Source organism: Heptranchias perlo, chromosome 18 (assembly GCF_035084215.1).
Source record: "Heptranchias perlo isolate sHepPer1 chromosome 18, sHepPer1.hap1, whole genome shotgun sequence".
In the NCBI taxonomy this organism is placed as follows: Eukaryota; Metazoa; Chordata; class Chondrichthyes; order Hexanchiformes; family Hexanchidae; genus Heptranchias; species Heptranchias perlo.
In genome coordinates, this window is record NC_090342.1 from 3,576,344 (window position 1) to 3,593,793 (window position 17,450).

Sequence of the window (17,450 nt, forward strand, 5' to 3'; positions counted from 1 at the left end):
GCTAACAGTCTCTTATGTGGGACCTTATCAAATGCCTTCTGGAAGTCCATATAAATAACATCCATTGACATTCCCCTGTCCACTATCTTAGTCACCTCTTCAAAAAATTCAATCAGGTTTGTCAGGCACGACCTCCCTTTCACAAATCCATGCTGGCTCTCTCTGATTAACTGAAAATTCTCGAGGTGTTCAGTCACCCTATCCTTAATTATAGACTTCAGCATTTTCCCCACAACAGATGTTAGGCTAACTGGTCCATAATTCCATGGTTTCCCTCTCTCTCCTTTCTTAAAAAGCAGAGTGACATGTGCAATTTTTCAATCTAGAGGGACAGTTCCTGAATCTAGAGAACTTTGAAAGATTATAGTTAGGGCATCTGCAATGTGCTCACTTATTTCCTTTAAAACCCTGGGATGGAAACCATCTGGTCCTGGTGATTTGTCACTCTTTAGTGCTATTATTTTCTTCATTACTGTTGCTTTACTTATATTAATTTTATCGAGTACCTGTCCCCGATTCAATATTAGTTTTCTTGGGATTTCCAGCATGCTATCCTCTTTTTCTACTGTAAATACTGACGCAAAGCAATTGTTCAACATGTCCGCCATTTCCCCATTGTCAATGACGATATCCCCACTTTCAGTTTTTAAGGGGCCAACACTGGTCATGACCACCCTCTTTTTCCTAATGTAACTATAAAAGTTCTTTGTATTGGTTTTGATATCCCTTTGTTGATCTTTGTATCTTTCCCATTTGCCAGGATCTGTGCCATTTTTTGCCTTTTTGTATGCCCTTTCCTTATGTCTTATACTGTCCCTTACCTCTTTAGTTGTCCATGGCTGTTTTTTTTGGCAAGTAGAGTTCTTGCCCCTCAGGGGTATAAACCGATTCTGTATCACATTAAATGTTTCTTTAAACATTTCCCACTGATCATCTGTCGTTTTACCCATTAACAGATTTGCCCAGTTTACTGTGGACAGTCTCTGTCTCATCCCATTGAAGTCGGCCTTACCCAAGTCTAGGATCTTAGCAGCTGACTCACTTTTTTCCCTTTCAAACACTACATTGAACTCGATCATGTTATGATCGCTATTGGATAGATGTTCGCATACTGTTAAGCCGTTAACTAAATCTGGTTCATTGCTCATTACTAAATCTGGTATGGCTTGCCCCCTTGTTGCCTCTAGGACATACTGCTGTAGAAAACTATCCCGGACACACTCAAGAAATTCACTACCTTTCTGACAGTTGCTAGTCTGCTTTTCCCAATCTATGTGAAGGTTAAAGTCCCCCATTAAGAGCACTATGCCTTTCTTACACGCTTGTCTAATCTCTGCATTTATACAATCTAGCACTTCAGAGCTGCTGCCAGGGTTCCTATACACAACTCCCACTATAGTCTTAGATCCTTTCCTATTTCTCAATTCAACCCATAAGGTCTCTGATGGCTGCTTACCTCTAGTTATATCCTCCTTTATCATTGAAGTGATTTCATCTCTAATCACTAAGGCTACTCCTCCTCCTCTTCCATTTTCCCTATCTCTCCTGTAGACCTTATAACCTGGTATATTTAGTTCCCAATCCTGACCATCCTGCGGCCATGTCTCAGTAATAGCTATCATGTCATACCCTCCAATTTGAATTTGAACCTGTAGTTCATTTAATTTATTCCTTATACTCTGTGCATTTGTATATGGAACTCTTAGTTGGGCCTGACTTTCAGCTTTGATGCTGGGTTAATCGCCTTACGCCTTCTAGTTTTCACTTCATCTGTAGTGTCTAAAGTACACTTTCTTTCTGCTGCTTTATGCTTTTCCCTTTCACTTGTTCTTGAACAACTGTTTGTACTATTTGTATTGTAGATTTCCCCTGGGTCTTCCCCTCTCTTGCTGCTCTCAACTTTACTCCCTTCCATCTCCCCGCTCACGTTCCCATCCCCCTGCCACTCTAGTTTAAACCTTCCCCAACAGCACTAGCAAACACCCCCGCGAGGACATTGGTCCCGGTCCTGCTCGGGTGTAACCCGTCCCGCTTGTACAGGTCCCACCTTCCCCAGAACTGGTCCCAATGTCCCAGGAATCTAAATCCCTCCCTCCTACACCATCCCTGCAGCCACGCATTCATCCGGTCTATTCTCCTGTTCCTATACTCACTAGCACGTGGCACTGGTAGTAATCCTGAGATCATTACCTTTGAAGTCCTGCTTTTTAATTTATCTCCCAACTCCCTAAATTCATCTTGCAGGACCTCATCCCTTTTTTTACCTATGTCGTTGGTACCGATATGGACCACGACTACTGGCTGTTCACCCTCCCCCTCCAGAATGTCCTGCAGCCGCTCCGCAACATCCTTGACCCTAGCACCAGGGAGGCAACATACCATCCTGGAGTCACGTTTGCGGCCACAGAAATGCCTATCTGTTCCCCTTACAATTGAATCCCCTATCACTATAGCCCTGCCACTCTTCTTCATGCCCTCCTGTGCAGCAGAGCCACCCGTGGTGTCACGAACTTCTAAGTAGAACAATCCCAGCTTCTCCAGTCTATCCCCATAACTGAAGCCCCTCATCCCTGGTACTATTCTAGTAAATCTCCTCTGCACCTTCTCCAAGGCCTTAACATCCTTCCTAAATTGTGGTGCACAGAATTGGACATAATATTCCACCTGAGGCCTAATCAGTGATTTATAAAGATGTGCAATCCTTAGAAACATGCCTATGTTGAAATATAGGAATTGCTAGACAAAAAAATACCAAGGTCCATCTAGTTCGCCTTCTACCATCCTGGTATTCACAACGATCATGGAGTTGTTGACTAATCAGAGCAATCAATCTCTATCAATGAGTCTACAACAGGCCCAGACATGAGGTGAGGAAAACCCCCAGTGATGGAGAGCTTTGGGAAACATAGGTCCAAATTCACCTGTTCCTCCCGAGCCTGTTACACTCACCACACGTCATGTCTCAAATTACTCACGTACTGTATCCCAAAATGTTCTTTCCTGAAAGAAGGCTAATTTGCATTTGAATGAATCAACACTTTCTGCTTCCACTAACTCCCCAGGGAGCGTGTTCCATAAATTGTCCACTCGCTGACTGAAATATTGTTTCCACAGATTAGTTTGAATTTACCGCCCTTCGAGCGCAGGCCGTGTCCTCTGGTTTTACTGTTCTGAACAAGGTGAAACATCTCGTCATGGTCGACCTTGTCTGGATCCTAAAAGCAGCAATCAAAATCACCCCTCAACCTTCACTTTGCCAGGGAGAAAGTGCCCAGTTTATGTAATCGCTCGCCATAATCCAATCCCTCCTGCCTCTCAATCGTTCTGGTTGCTCTCTATTGCAGCCTAGCAATAGCTGCAACACTGCAACAGTATGAACAGAGGGCACCTTTCAACAGTGCTCCTAATCAGCTACTGGTCAATAATTATTAATGGGGCGGGGAGGGGGGTGGTGAAGAAGGTTGTATCAATTGATCGCCCTGGTTTCTTTAAGGAAGGTAAAGGGTTTCTTCCCTCTCCCAGGAGATTGCGTGACGGGGGTTAATGGTGGGTGGAGGTGGCACCATGTCTGGATGGGGCAAGATGGATGGACCTGTTGATCATTCCCTGTCCTTTTTTTTGCATGTTCCTATGACCATGGTTCAGATGATAAATGGCATTGCCCTATCAGCAATTGGCATGTAGAGTGCACATTTTCCTGTCTGTCACACTTCATTTTCCATATTCAAATTTTTGTCACACTTCGAAAAAATGTTTAAAGGATAAAAGCAGACCGTTTGCAATGTACAGAGAAATTCTAACAACAGAAAATACCCAGAGTCAGGTTGTCTCTAGCCTCTTAATTCACCCATTATAATCACAATTTAAAAAAAATAATAAACAAAGTTTAAGCAGCAAATAAATTCTGAATGGCCTCACCCAGTGTTTACTTAACAACAATTAGACTTTGTGGCCTTGAAGGGTCACAGCTTCACTTTAGCAGTAGAATGATGCATTATAAAACCGCACGCCATCCGATTTACAGTCAGCCACAAGAGATCTGCTTGTTCTTTAGATTAGCAGCCCAAAGGCAAGATTTGGAATGGGGTATCTTCTGAGGCTTTTTTGGGCAAACGGACGGCAAAGTCCTTTGACTGCAGTTAACCACCTGCTAGTTACTGCTGATTCATTACTCATCTGCCTCTCCAATAGCACTGATACAATGATGTATAGGAGCAGGAGGAGGCCATTCAGCCCCTTGAGCCTGTTCCGCCATTCAATAAGATCATGGATGATCTGTATCTTAATTCCATCGACCCACCTTGGTTCTGTATCCCCTTAATACCCAGGCCGAACAAAAATCTATCAATCTCAGTTTTGAAATTTTCAATTGACCCCCAGCCTCAACAGCCTTTTGGGGGAGAGAGTTCCAGATTTCCACTCCCCTTTGTGTGAAGATGTGCTTCCTGACATCACCCCTGAATGGCCTCACTCTTATTTTAAGGTTATGCCCCCTTGTTCTGGACTGTCCCCACCAGAGGAAATAGTTTCTCTCTGTCTACACTATCAAATCCTTTAATCATTTGTAAATATCTCAATTAGATCACCCGTTAATCTTCTACACTCGAGGGAATACAAGCCTAGTCTATGCAACCTGTCCTCATAATTTAACCCTTTTAGCCCCGGTATCATTCTGGTGAATCCGCGCTGCACCCCCTCCAAGACCAATATGTCCTTCCTGAGGTGCGGTGCCCAGAACTGATCACATTCTCCAGATGAGGTCTGACCAAGGCCCTGTATAACTGTAACATCACTTCCTCCCCTTTGTATTCCAGCCCCCTTGAGATAAAGGCCAACATTCCATTAGCCTTTTGATTATTTTTTTGAATCTGTCCACTAGCTTTTAGTGATTCTCCTCATTGGTGACTTCATTTGATACTTCTGTCATGGCTGAGAGGCTGGACTGGACCCCTGTGTGGTCCAGTGTTCCCTTCTGCTGTGGCTAATGTTTTTATCCAACTGCTTCACTAGACCTAATGCCTACTTGATCGTAGATTCATTTCCACCCAGAATCAACCCCCAGTCCCCCACTTATCTTTCACCTGATCCTCTGTCACTCTGTGGTTTCTCTCCCATCTTCTCTCTGCCGTCTCAAAGACCATCTCTTCCACAAGACCCACCACTTTCTTCTGTGATCCCAACTCCTCACCAGTTAATTACTTTTCCAGCTCCCATACTTGCCGACATTGGTAATAGCTCCTTCTGCTCAGGTGAAACCCCTTCACAACTGCACTCATTCCCTCCCATCCTCAAAAAGCCCACCGTTGCCCAATCTGTTCTCTCTAACTATGGCCCCAGCTCGAACCTACCTTCCCCCTCCAAGCCTCTAAGCATTCGACATGCCCATACTGCTGCACCATCTCTCCTCTTGCCCAGCTACAAGCAACTGCCCCTGTTTGGTCCCACGCGTAGCTATCCTGACATCTCCAGCACTGGCTTCACTTCCCACCCCTTGCACAGTTAACTCCAGAGTCCCCCCGAGGATCTGTCCCTGGCCCTCGTCACGCTGCCCCTCAATGACGTGATCCATAGGCAAGGGATCAGCTTCCATATGTTGGTGACACATAGCCCTACCACTCCACCACCTTCCTCAACCAGAAGACCGCCTCTGTGCTAGCTGTGGCTCATTGCCTCTGAGTCAGAAGGTCGTGGGTTCAAGTCCCACTCCAGAGACTTGAGCACATAATCCAGGCTGACGCTCCCAGTGGAGTGTGGGAGTGCTGCACTGTCAGAGATGCCGTCTGTCGGATGAGATATTAAACCGAGGCCCCGCCTGCCCTCTCAGGTGGACATAGAAGGGCCTCGGTTTCCCCTCTCCCCCACCCTCGGTTTCAGAGTATCAAGTGGTCAAACCTCCAGGGATACCTCCAACTGGAGTTGGCAACCCACATGCTGCCACTGAGACAAGGCTGACACTGGGTTAATAAAATATACTTGAAACACTGAAATTTGGCTTTTCATTCTGTGAAGAAGACGCATGAAATGAAAACTAAAATTTAGTGCAGAGAAAAATGGTGTAACTTTTGCAAAATCAATGTTTTTTTTTAGTAAACCAAACACAGTTTAAAAAAACCTCAGACCCGGTGGTAAAATACAATTGGCAACTTCTGGTTACAGCAATGTGCTGCTGGATCTCCAGAATGCCAACTCTTTGAGACTTTGCTTATTGAGAAACTCAAACAAGTCAAGATTGAGCAGATAAACCAATGCTCCGCCCACCCCCATCCATCTGCTGCAGGTCATTGGCCAGGATGACTCAGCGTTCAACCTAAGTCGACCAATGGGAGGAAGCACCGCCCTCTTTCTCTTATTGGTCCAGCCGTTGGGGATTGGCTGGGGTGTTACCACCACCCTCCCCAGCCCGCTCGCTGATTGGCCAAGCCTTTAGGTTTAGGTGGTTCTTTTGTTGGGGCTTAGGCTGAGCCCGGAACAAGAATGAGCCAAAGTTGCATTGATGTGAACCGGGAACGAGGGTTAGTCAAGGAGTCTCACTCCAAACCAAACCAAGCTGAGGAGAGCAACCTTCATGCCAACCGGGAGTTGGCTCCCCAGGTCACAGCGTTGGGTTGGGTTGGGTGCCAGTCACTGAGGGCATCTGATGGGCACCTTCTGGGGCTGAGTTTGCACGAAGAGGAAGTTCCAAGCGACAAAGCACCGAAGACCTCACTCGGAAGTAGCAACCACCCAAAAGGAAGATTCAACAGGTGCGTGTTTGAGACCGCTGGGGGTGGGTGGGTGAGCTGATACTCCTGAGAATTTAACCTGGGTCATCCTGGAGATCCCACAGTCTCCAAATAGTGTTTAAAACATTATACTGCAGGTAAATGCAGTCTGTGAATGGGCAGTGGATGCCCCCCGGGGAATTAGTTTTTTTTAATAGATCCAATTGTGTTATTTAAAAAAGTGTATTGTATCCTTGTACAAGCCCACTCGCGGCACTAAAACCGAAAACACCAGGCAACATCTGTGGAAAGGACCATACCCCAAACTTCTCGTCCGTTCTCTCCGCTGATATTATGTTTCCAGCATTTTATGTTTTTCTTGTTTCGGATTTCCAGGATTTTTTGCTTTATTTCCATTTCTTCTGGTTGTCTTTTGTACCTCGAATAGCAGAATGTAACTTGCGAAGGCTCTCCTGTGATTTTAAACCGGTTCCCGAGGTCTCGCTAACTTGTACTGCATCTGCACCATGTCTAATGTGGCCCCCACATCTTTGTAAAGGTTCCAGCAAAGCAGTGTCAATAAAACAGTTGAGTTGCTTCTCTCAGAACGAATAAAAGCAGAACATTCAGTTTCTGTCTCCTTGCTCAAGACTTTTTTTATGTCCCCTAAACTTTAAACCTGACTGGAAAGGAAATATTTGCATTTAATCTAATTAGGATAAGAACTTTGCAGTCATCGGAGGCGAGATTGTCACCAATGATGTCTATTTTTCATAGTTGTAAACAATTTTACAACACCAAGTTATAGTCCAGCAATTTTATTTTAAATTCACAAGCTTTCGGAGATTTTCTCCTTCCTCAGGCAAATGTTTCAGGATCTCCATATTTTTCATAGGTTAACTAAAGGTTATCTGCTCCATCACCAAGACCGCCTACTTCCACCTCCATAACATCGCCCGTCTCCGCCCCTGCCTCAGCTCATCTGCCGCTGAAACCCTCATCCGTGCCTTTGTTACCTCTAGACTCGACTATTCCAATGCTCTCCTGGCCGGCCTCCCATCTTCCATCCTCCATAAACTTGAGCTCATCCAAAACTCTGCCTGTATCCTAACTCACGTCAAGTCCCGTTCTCCCATCACCCCCCCCGTGCTCGCTGACCTACATTGGCTCCCAGTCCGGCAACGCCTCGATTTTAAAATTTTCATCCTCGTTTTCAAATCCCTCCATGGAACTCACCCCCTCCCTATCTCTGTAACCCCCTCCAGCCCTACAACCCTCCGAGATCTCTGCACTCCCCCAATTCTTGCCTCTTGCGCATCTCGGATTTCAATCGCTCCACCATTAGTGGCCGTGCCTCCAACTGCCTGGGCCCTAAACCTCTCCGCCTCTCTACCTCGCGCTGCTCCTTTTAAGACCTCTTTAAAACCTACCTCTTTGTCACCTGTCCTGATATCTCCTTGTGTGGCTCGGTGTCAAATTTTGTTTGAAAATCGCTCCTGTGAAGCGCCTTGGGACGTTTTGCTATGTTCGAGGTGCTATATAAATGCAAGTTACTGTTGTCTGTGTGACCGAGTTTAAAAATATACAATTCATAAAATTGCAGACTGGAACTGATGCTGTGCCTCGGTTATAGTCCCTTCCTCTCCTCCTCTCCCCCACAAATCTCTTAAAGTCACAGCTTTTATCAAAAGTTGCAGTTCTTACTCTTGATGTTTTTCCACAGTGTGAAACACTGGGCTGGATCTAATCCTAGTGCAATCCAACTGTACAGTAGTTTGGGACCCTCCTTAAAACCCATCTCTTTGACCAAGCTTTTGGTCACCCACCCTAATGTCTGCTTCTTTGTCTAGGTGTCAATTTTTGTCTGATAAGGCACCTATGAAGAGCCTTGGGACGTTTTACTACATTAAAAGCGCAATATAAACGTATGTTATTGTAACAGTTAAGAGAAAAGATAGGTCAATGTTTTGGATGCAGAACTCTGAAGAGTCCATACGAAGAATGTTAACCTATCTTACCTCTTTACTGACTCTCCCATGTGCTTCCTGCATTTTTTTTAAAATTTCAGATTTCTGGCATCTGTTTTATTTTCTTTTTATTGATAGGAACAGGAGGAGGCCATTCAGCCCCTCGAGTCTGTTCTGCCATTCAGTTGGATCATGGTAATCTGTAACTCAACTTCATTGACTCGCCTTTGTTCCATAGTCCCTCGATCCCCTTACCCAACAAAAATCTAGTGATCTCAGCCTTGAAAATTTCAATTGATCCCCAGCATCCACAGCATTTTGGGGGAGAGAGTTCCAGATTTCCACTACCTTTTTGTGTGGAAAAAGTGCTTCCTGACATCACCCCTGAATGGTCTTGCCATAATTTTAAGGTTCTGCCCCCTTGTTCTGGACTCCCCCCACCAGAGGAAATAGTTTCTCTCCATCTACCCTATCGAACCTCTTTTTATCATTTTAAACACCTCAATCAGATCACCCCTCAACCTTCTAAACTCAACGTATCTCCTGACGTCCCAATTTTGTGCTAAGTCCACAGTTTTGTACTGAGGTCGACAGCCTCCCCTCATAGTCCAGGTCTGTGGCAGAGGGGATCAGCCCGACGGTCCCTTCTCCGCACCCCCTCCAGATCTTAAATGATTTCCTTGTGCCTCGGTGACCAGATTAAGACACCGGTCCTGTCTTGCATTTATATAGCACCTTTCACCACCTCAGAACGTCCCAAAGCGCTTTACAGCCAGTGAATTTCTTTTGAAGTGTAGTCACTGTCGTAATGCAGGAAACGTGGCAGCCAATTTACGCACAGCAAGATCCCATAAATAGCAATGTGATAATGACCATGTTGTTGATGTTGGTTGAGGGATAAATATTGTCCTGGACTCCAGGGAGAACGCCCCTACTCTTCTTCGAAATATTGACTTGGGATCTTTTGCGTCCATCTGAGACGGGGCCTCGGTTTAATATCTCATCTGAAAAACAGCACCTCCGACAGTGCGGCACTCCCTCAGTACTGCACTGGAGTGTCAGCCTGGATTATGTGCTCAAGTCCTTGGAGTGGGATTTGAACTCACGACTTCCTGACTCTGAGGCGAGAGTGCTACCCACTGAGCCAAGGCTGGCAGACCAGTTAAAAGGCACAAATGACCAATTGCCAAGTCTTTACTGTATTTATTATTAATGGACCATATCCTGATATATATGAAACTATTTTGTACTCCACTTATGGTGTCAGCAGTGGCTCAGTTGGTTAGGAGCGTTATCAAATAAAATCTGACACCGAGCCACATAAGCAGATATTGGACAGGTGACCAAAAGCTTGGTCAAAGAGGTCAGTTTTAAGGAGCATCTTAAAGGAAGAGAGAGAAGCTGAGAGGTTTAGGGAGGAAATTCCAGAGCTTAGGGCCTAGATAGCTGAAGGCACGGCCGTCAATGGTGGAGCGATGAAAGTCAGGGATGCGCAAGAGGCCAGAATTGGAGGAGCGCTGAGATCTCGGAGGGTTGTAGGGATAGGGAGGGGTGTGGCCATATAGGGATTTTAACACAAGGATGAGAACTTCCTTCTTCCTGAGGTGTTCCTGGACCGGGAGCCAACGTAGGTCAACGAGGACAGGGGTGATGAGTGAACGAGACTTGGTGCGACTTAGGATACGGGCAGCAGAGATTTGGATGAGCTCAGGTTTATGGAGGGTGGGAGGCTGGCCTGGACAGCATTGGAATCCTATATGAACCAGAGATGAGCTTCTGACCCCATATCCTCTCCATCATTAAGACCGCCTACTTCCACCTCTGTAACATCGCCCATCTCTGCCCCTAACCCAGCTCATCTGCTGCTGAAACCCTCATCCATTCTTTTGTTACCTCCACACACAGTCGTGTGTGGAGGTAACAAAAGAATGGATGAGGGTTTCAGCAGCAGATGAGCTGGGTTAGGGGCAGAGATGGGCGATGTTACAGAGGTGGAAGTAGGCGGTCTTAATGATGGAGAGGATATGGGGTCAGAAGCTCATCTCTGGTTCATATAGGACGTCGAGGTTATAAATGGCCTGGTTAAGCCTCAGTGACCAGGATGGAGTCGGTGATCAATTCAAAATTGTAACTGAGAATGAGGAGAGAGGTTAGGAGAATTTTTTTTTTATATATATTAGGAATTGTTGGAGCATGGAATCCTTTGCCCCAGGGAGTGGTTGAGGCAGAGACCATTTCCTCTTTAAAGGGAAAAGCGGATAAATATTTACAGCAGAGGAAGATACATGGCTATGGGGAGAGAGTGGGGGCAGTGGGATTAGTTTTGGATTGCTTTCGGAATGAACCGCCACAGAGGCGATGGGGGCCCAAATGATCTCCTTCTCTGTGCTGTGAACTTCTGTGGTACTAAGTGGGTAGAACAATCTCTGCAAGGCTGTATTTTTCCCAAAGAAGTTAATGCTGACCTGAGGTTGGTATGAATAAATTGCTTCTCCTTTTGTTGATGTTGGCTTCAGCAATTCACAATTCGGAAGGACTTAATGCTGCATTCATTGGAAATGATGTCAAAGTCTACACACCATACAAGGCAGTGTTAAGTGTATGTCTGCATGCCTAGATATTGCAGAAATTCAAGAGCACCCATTCGATGTTATAAAGCCTCTTGAGTAGGGTGGCCAGGAAAAAATCCTTAAAAGCTAGCAATTCCAGGACACCCAGTGACAACTTGGCAGTGCCAAAAGTGGAGTCTTAAAACATATTTTTTGTTAAGTATTCAGTTTGGGTAGATTTATGGAAAGGATTTTGTCCATTGTTAAGATCACAGTTGAGAGGCTGTACAGACTGCATTCATGAAACCTGATGCTCCCAAGTCAGCTTTTGTATGGTTATTGTCCAGTTTCTATTTTCTTGGACCATACAACTGCTCGTATTTATATAACACCTTTTTTAGCGTAGTAAAACGCCCCAAAGCACTTCATAGGAGCGTAATCAGAGGTAGATTTTAAGCTGCGTCTTAAAGGAACAGACAGAGAGAGGTGAAGAGGTTTGGGAAGGGAATAGCTTAGGACCTAGATAGCTGAAGGCACAGCCGTCAATGGAGGGGCGAAGGAAGTGGGGGAGGCATAAGGGGCCAGAGTTGGAGGAACGCAGAGATCTTGGAAGGTTGTAGGGCTGGAGGAGGTTACAGAGATTGGGGGGGGTTGTGAGGCGAGGCCATGGAGGGATTGGAATCCCCAAATGAGAATTTTAAAACGAAGCGTTGGTGAACCAGGAGCCAGTGTAGATCAGCGAGCACCGAGGTGATGGGTGAACGGGACTTGGTGCGAGTTAGGAAACTAATGGAATCATGCTTTGCGATTTCCCTGTGTAATGTTAACAGAATTTGAGCTGTTATAAAACAGTTTCAGGAATGCTAATGATGAACGTTCTTTGTTATGTTTGTGTCTTGGGCTATTTTTCCAGTCTCCCTTTTGCACACCTCTCCTTGGTTGGAGATCAGGCTGAGATCATTGCTGTTTGCGGGATTTTGCTGTGAGCAAATTGGCTGCTGTGTTTCCTACATTACAACAGTTACTACAATACAAAAAGTCCTTCATTGCTTGAGGACGCCCAGAGGCCGTGAAAGGCGCTATATAAATGCAAGTTCTTTCTATCTTTATATAGGGCCTTTACTATAGGGGTCACTAGAAACACAGATATAGGAAAATCACTTGGTGCCTGAAAATTCATCCGTGCCCTGAGTTTCATATCCTGTTCACTAATTTGCTGTATTTTAAAATTAGACAAATTTTAAAACTACGGAACTAAGTGGCTTTCATAGTTTAAACAGAAAAAATATGTCTGCCTATTTTTGGCATGGTAGTGTAGTGGTAATGTCACTGGACTAGTAATCCAGAGAACGCAAGTTCAAATCTCACCGTGGCACTTTGAGAATTTGAATTTGGTTCAAAAAAAATAACAAAAATCTAGGATTAGTGATCATGAAGCTGTCCTACTGTTGTAAAAACCCAACTGGGAAGGAAAGCTGCCGTCCTTACCCAGTCTATATGTGACTCTGACTCTCAGCTGCACTGGCCTAGCAGTTGTAGCAATAGGGATGGGCAATAAATACCAGCAATGCCCGCATCCCGAGAATTAATTTTTTAAAAAACTGGTACATCTGTTTAGTTAAAATAGTAAAGCTTGGTGAATCAAGTTCACTGCTCCTGAGTCGAGTCGAGTCAGCCCAACCAGAACCACTTGTGTTATCAGTATGATGACTGACGACTAACTGAATTAGTGTTTGTTGAACACGTATCCTGTATGAGCTCACCATGACCTCAGTGATTTCGTGCATGAGGCTTGTAGACTGCATTATGAATGCTCTTCCCACGGTGCTCTTAGCTCAGTTGTTGCTGCTCTTCCCTCTGGGTCAGAATGTTGTGGCATTGAATCGAATGCCATGATTTGAGTGTATCGTCTAGGGCAGGTGCTCCAGCTGCCAGACCTCCTGCTGATTGGATGGGGTGGATTAAAATTCTCATCCTTGTGTTTCAAGTCCCTCCATGGCCTCGCCCCCACCTCCCTATCTCTGTAACCTCCTCCAGCTCTACAGCGCTCCAAGATCCCTGCGCTCCTCCAATTCTGGCATCTTGTTCATCCCCCACTTCCTTCGCCCCACCATTGGCGGCCGTGCCTTCAGCTGTCTGGACCCTAAGCTCTGGAATTCTCTCCCTAAATCTCTCCACCACTCTCCTCCTTTTAAGTCGCTTCTCAAAATCTACCTCTTTGACCAAGCTTTTGGTCACCTGTCCTAATATCTCCTTATGTGGCTCGGTGTCAAATTTTGTTTGATAATCGCTCCTGTGAAGTACCTTGGGACATTAAAGGCGCTATATAAATGCGAGTTGTTGTTTGACCAAGGACCCATCTGCATGTTTTGGTCGACAAGTTTAAAAACTAATGGGGGTGGGGTTCGTATCCTGCAAGGCTAAGAACCAGAGGGGAGATGAGAATTTTTTTTTACGCAGCGAGCTGTTATGATCTGGAATGCGCTGCCTGAAAGGGCGGTGGAAGCAGATTCAATAATAACTTTCGAAAGGGAATTGGATAAATACTGCAAAAGGAACAATTTACAGAACTATTGGGAAAGAGCAGGGGGAGTGGGACTAATTGGATAGCTCTTTCAAAGAGCCGGCACAGGCACGATGGGCCGAATGGCCTCCCTCTGTGGTGAATGATTCCATGATTGTTAACCCATGCGAGGTTGTTCTGATGTTTGTTTTTAAACGTGACTCTTCCTTTGTAGGTGGAGGGAGAAAAGGACGGGAAATAATATTCGCTCAATAATCATCGGATAAGAATGAGCCGTTAGCAGCTCCATTGTGGTTTTGCCCACTTTAATGATCTAATGCACTGTTTTTGCATTATCCATACCGCTTAATCATCAGTCAATGCAAAACTCTCTGATTGTTGGAGCATGGAATGCTTTGCCACAGGCAGTGGTTGAGGCAGAGACCATTGAATCTTTTAAGGGAAAAATTGGATAAATATTTGAAGCAGAGGACATACAGGGCTAGAGAGAGAGAGAGCAGGGCTGCGGGATTAGTTTTGGATTGAAGAGCTGGCACAGACATAGTGGGCCGAATGGCGGCCTTCTGTGCTGTACACCTCTCTTTATTTACAGGGGTAGAACCATACAGTGCAATGAAGTTGGTGTCTTTATTTACATGTTACTCACGGATAAGAGGGCCTTGGGATCATGTTGAAAGTTCCCAGTTCCCATCCCAGTCATAGAATCATACAGCACAGGAGGAGGCCTTTTGGCCCATCGTGCCTGTGCCAGCTCTTTGAAAGAGCTATCCAATTAGTCCCACTCCCCCTGCCCTTTCCCCACAGCCCTGCAAATTTTTCCCCTTCAAGTATTTGTCCAATTCCCTTTTTGAGCATTACTATTGAATCTGCTTCCACCACACTTTCCAGCAGTGCATTCCTGATTATATTTCCCATAGGCTTAGCTGAACCAGACTGCGCAAATCTTTCCAGCACAGACTAGGCTTGTATTCCCTTGAGCATACAAGATCACTGGGTAATCCAGTTGAGGTGTTTAAGATGATTAAAGGATTTGATAGGGTAGATAGAGAGAAACTATTTCCTCTGGTGGGAGAGTCCAGAACTAGGGGAGCTGAGGAAAGGTTTTTTCATCCAAAAGGTGGTGGGGTCTGGAACTCACTGCCTGAAAGGGCAGTAAAGGCAGAAACCCCCATCGCATTTAAAAGGTGCTTGAAGTGCCGTAACCTACAAGGCTACAGACCAAGGGCTGGAAAGTGGAATTAGGCTGGGATAGCTCTCTTTCCGCCCGCACAGAAGGCATTCAGCATGCTTGGTTTCATTGGTCAGAACATTGAATGCAGGAGTTGGGATGTCTTGTTGAAGTTGTACAAGACATTAGTACGGCCACACTTGGAATACTGTGTACAGTTCTGGTCACCCTATTATAGAAAGGATATTATTAAACTAGAAAGAGTGCAGAAAAGATTTACTAGGATGCTACCGGGACTTGATGGTTTGACTTATAGGGAGAGGTTGGATAGACTGAGACTTTTTTCCCTGGAGAGTAGGAGGTTAAGGGGTGATCTTATAGAGGTCTATAAAATAATGAAGGGCATAGATAAGGTAGATAGTCAAAATCTTTTCCCAAAGGTAGGGGAGTCTATAACGAGGGGGCATAGATTTAAGGTGAGAGGGGAGAGATACAAAAGGGTCCAGAGGGGCAATTTTTTCACTCAAAGGGTGGTGAGTGTCTGGAACGAGCTGCCAGAGGCAGTAGTAGAGGCGGGTACAATTTTGTTTTTTAAAAAGCATTTGGACAGTTACATGGGTAAGATGGGTATAGAGGGCTATGGGCCAAGTGCAGGCAATTGGGACTAGCTTAGTGGTATAAACTGGGCGACATGGACATGTTGGGCCGAAGGGCCTGTTTCCATGTTGTAAACTTCTGATTCTATGATTCTAGGATGGGCCGAATGGCCACCTTCTGTGCCGTAAATTGCTATGATTCTATGAAGTGGGGGTATAACCTTAAAATTAGAGCTAGGCCATTCAGGGGTGATGTCAGGAAGCACTTCTTCACACAAAGGGGAGTGGAAATCTGGAACTCTCTCCCCCCAAAAAGCTGTTAGGCCAATTGAAAATTTCAAAACTGAGATTGATAGATTTTTTTTTGTTAGGCGAGGGTATTCAGGGTGAGGGAACCAAGGCGGATAAACGAAATTTAGATACAGATCAGCCATGATCTTATTGAATGTCAGAACAGGCTCAAGGGACTGAATGACCTCCTTCTCTTCCTATGGGAGTGGTTTAGACCTGTAATAAATAAGAATGAGCCTGACCTTTAACCTTGAATTCCCTTCTCCCTAATTAGATATGCAAGCATTTTATGCAAAAACAGGATCTGGTATTTGATTTTTGTAAGTCGGCCTTTTAAAATTGAGATTAGATATAAAGCAATTTTGTTTATAGGCTTAAAATATGGAGGGTAATAAAATGCAGAAACTATTGGTGATTTTAAGCATAATATGAATCATAGAATCGTACAGCACAGGAGGCCATTTGGCCCATCGTGCCTGTGCTGGTTCTTTAAACACTGAGGTCAGATAAAAGCAATGCGAAGAGAAAAAATTGTTTGCCGCTGATTACATCGTGAAACCTATATATTTAGCGTAAAGGACGAATCCGCATTCTTGTAACACCTTATCACAGCTCTCGAATGTCTGAGTGCTTCATGACAACAATAATTTGCATTCAAATACCGCCTTTTAAATTAGTAAAATGTCCCAAGGCGCTTCACGGGAGAGATTATCAAACCGAGCCACATAAGGAGATATTAGGACAGGTGATCAAAAGCTTGGTCAAAGAGGTAGGTTTTAAAGAGCGTTTTCAAGGAGGCGGAGAGGTTTAGGGAGGAAACTCTAGGGCTTAGGGCCTAGCCAGCTGAAGGCACGGCCGCCCATGGTGGGGCGAAGGGAGTGGGGGATGCGCAAGAGGCCAGAATTGGAGGAGCGCAGAAATCTCTGAGGATTATAGCGCTGGACAAGGTCATTTCACCTTTAAGTGCAGTAACTGTTGTCGTGTAGGTAGGGGGGACCAGTTCTGGTGTGAGGGTCTTGAGTACTAAAGCTGAGGCGTTGGGACCCTCTGTCTTTGCTGTGTCCGGTGCACTCAGCCGGTTCTGAATGACACACGTAAACTTGAATCCATAACTTTCTGACTCTGGCAAGTCACTCGGCCTGATGTAATTCACATCAACAGAGGGTTTCAAGAGAAACTGATGTGCTTTTTTTTTCAAAGTCTAAAATTAGCTCAACTGTTCTGGACTGTCAGAAGCTTGAAAAGGAACCCACTTGCGTTTCTATCGCCCTTTGAAAATAGAAAAGGTCTTGACAGAGAAGGGAAAGGAGAGGGCGGCAGAAAGCTTTTGTGGAAGGGTAAGGAGGGGGGTGACGAAAAGTTTGGCTGGAAAGAAATGTTTTTAGAGGTGGGTGGAGTGACAAAATCCAGTATACTTCTGTGTCCAAATCTGTCATTGAATAAAAATAGAAGTGAGCAGCTTACAGTCGTGATTCCAGGACTGTTTTTTGAAAGGGAAATATGAGTCTAATAAAGGGAGTTCACTTTTTCTCAACTAGGACATGTTGTGTTTTATAACAGACCGTCTTCTGAATGGTTTAGGATCCAGTTTGACCAACCTGTGATTTTCCAGGTGAAATTGTAAATCACAAACTTCATAATCTCCCCGCGGTAT

The 17,450-nt window shown here is 45.0% G+C and overlaps 1 protein-coding gene across 1 annotated transcript in view; it reads left to right on the forward strand.

Annotated features, from left to right (window-relative positions):
• Nucleotides 1-6,430: 6,430 nt before the first annotated feature.
• Nucleotides 6,431-17,450, forward strand: part of LOC137334508 (serine/threonine-protein kinase 38-like) — a 57,494-nt gene continuing 46,474 nt past the window's right edge. The window contains exon 1 of the mRNA XM_067999225.1: nucleotides 6,431-6,743. The gene's annotated coding sequence lies outside the window, so the exon portion shown is untranslated. The remainder of the gene's footprint in view (nucleotides 6,744-17,450) is intronic.